The sequence below is a fragment of the Octopus bimaculoides genome, chromosome 19, assembly GCF_001194135.2.
Source record: "Octopus bimaculoides isolate UCB-OBI-ISO-001 chromosome 19, ASM119413v2, whole genome shotgun sequence".
In the NCBI taxonomy this organism is placed as follows: Eukaryota; Metazoa; Mollusca; class Cephalopoda; order Octopoda; family Octopodidae; genus Octopus; species Octopus bimaculoides.
Window position 1 is genome coordinate 53,044,255 of NC_068999.1, and position 2,500 is coordinate 53,046,754.

At 35.5% G+C, this 2,500-nt stretch overlaps 1 long non-coding RNA gene across 1 annotated transcript in view; it reads right to left on the reverse strand.

Moving 5' to 3' along the window:
* Positions 1-630: 630 nt before the first annotated feature.
* Positions 631-2,500, reverse strand: part of LOC128250055 (uncharacterized) — a 48,428-nt gene continuing 46,558 nt past the window's right edge. The window contains exon 2 of the long non-coding RNA XR_008266168.1: positions 631-809. This is a non-coding gene — a long non-coding RNA (uncharacterized LOC128250055). The remainder of the gene's footprint in view (positions 810-2,500) is intronic.

The window sequence follows — 2,500 nt, forward strand, 5'->3', positions numbered from 1 at the left end:
ATATATATATATATATATATATATATATATACATGTTTCTATGAATGTATGTATTTATGCATGTATGTATATACATACTTATACATATATGCACATTCATAGAATAGAATACACAAATACGTGTGCGCATACATTGCCCTCCCACACACGCACACACATATACACACGCACATACAGAAAAAAGCCCAATGCAACAGTGTGTTAGTCCATTTTGACACCAATCTGTGGTCAGATCACGTCCTCTTGTGTGTTCCACTCACAGAACTCCAATACTAAGAAAGCTGATCAGATGAACTGTCCAGACCCTGAATCAATGCTTCAGATCAGAAATAATAATAATAATAATAATAATAATAATAATAATAATAATAATAATAATAATAATGATGATGATGATCAGAAAATTAGCTGTAGTAATTGTAGAGAATGGTAAGAATGCATTGAATCATCTGTCCCTCCACCGTTAAGAAAAGTCATTGGCCGACAGTGAAAATTAATGAGAAAGAAATACGTGATCAAAATGTAATAGATGGTTGCGGAAACATCTATTAGTTATTGAGGCTATTGCTGAGATAAACATTCCAAAATTGATTTCGAAAGAGGACAACAAATTAGGCGGATAAACAAATATTCAGAGAGTAAGGATGAGTTTATTTAACTTGGGCTTAATAATGATGTAGCGTAATAAGGAGATGCGTTGGCAGAGTTTGTTAGAATGTCTGTATATGTTCGATAGTCGCTCCGTCTCAATGTGTTCAAGTCCAATCGAAGTTAACTTTAGTCGTTCGGGTATCGGTAAATGACGTATCCTGAAACAGAGTAACATGAAGCGATTAATGCACAAAAACGCTCGAACGTTGGAAAGAGTTCATTTCAATATTTATGCTGTTCTGTATATGTTCTACTTTCAAGTCTGGTCGTGGTTAACTTTGCCATTCATCTTTTCGTGGGTTGATAAATAAAGTACCAGTCCAAATAATGGTAATGATACTTCCTCTGCCCCCCCTCTCTCTCTCTCTTTCTCTTTCTCTCTCTCTGTTTCTTTGTATTTCTGTCCTTCTGGAAGAAATTGGCTTGGTTCATATTTCAAGAGAGGTGCTCCGCCAAGTTTAAACTGAATATGTGGTTTCTTTATGTTATTATATTCCTTACTGAATCTTCATCGTAGAGACTGACAGCGAATCCACCACCACCATACTCTTCCAAGAAAAGATAACAGCTGACCCTTCTAACTATCATTCCAAAATAAAGCACAATAACATAATTGAACGTTTACAAGGATAGTATAGTTTGTATATACCTAGGGATGCATGGCCAAGTGCTAAGGGACAATCTATCAATTCCTGGTTAACACGACGGTACTACTTCATGTCAAGTTACTAAAAGGAAACTGTCACGTGCCTGCATCGACAACAAAGGATAGGGGGCTTCTGTTTCGGTTTCACAGGATTGGCTCACCAAAATGCTGGTAGAACATGAATTTGACGACACTATGATGAATTTCATTAAAGCAAAAATAAATAAGCTGCATACAGTTCTAATACAGCTCCCAACCACACAGACATATCTAGAGAGATGTTCCAAGAGTACAGTACTTCTGGACTTCATTCTATTCTATGAGTGTTGCTTTAGTAGGCGATAGGAAATAAACAATTTTTGAAATACTATAAGGTGAGAAGACCTAGACTCACGCGCGATTTTTTTCTGGGTGTCCTGCAATATCCTGCAAATAAACCCCAGTTTGGGAGCCTTTTTTGTATTGTCAAACAATTTAACAAAAAGAATATGCCATCGTTTAGAATTGAGAAATATAAGAAACTAAGAATAAAACAAGGTAGACCACTCAATCAAGCGGATTATTTGTAGCTCTAGACAGGGGAGATAATACACGAATTGAGAATTCAGCATTCAGCAAAAACTTGCGAAAAAGACGAGTGTGAGATTATGCATGAAAGGTGTCTTAACAGGAAGGAAAAGTGATTATTTTAACGAAGTTAAAAAGCATTGAAAACTCATCTCTATAAGAAAGATACCGTACAATCAACACATTTCTAGTGCCAGTTATAACAAGGATCTGTGTTACTGGACAGAAGCGTAGCACAATTCTGTTAATGGTAATACGAAAAATCTAATTTAAAAAACACACACATTACACATTTATTGCCAGCAGCAATATATCTCTAGAAAAGAGGATATTATATAACTATAAAATGTCAGGAAGGAACGTAAAAAAGAATGGCTAATATTGTCCTCTAGCCTTCCAATTTACACGAAGGCCTAATTTGTGTTTTGATGACCATAATTTAAAAGAATGTTTGTAAATTAATTACATCCAAAGCGACGAAGTTTTCACCATAAATTGGATTAGTTTTCCAGCGATTGCCGTCTGAGCCGAAAACAGCAGCAAAATCAACCATACTGACAGCACAACGGTCAAACGTGGTCAACAACCATAATTACGTACAATATTTTCACCAACTGAATGCCTTATATATAAATA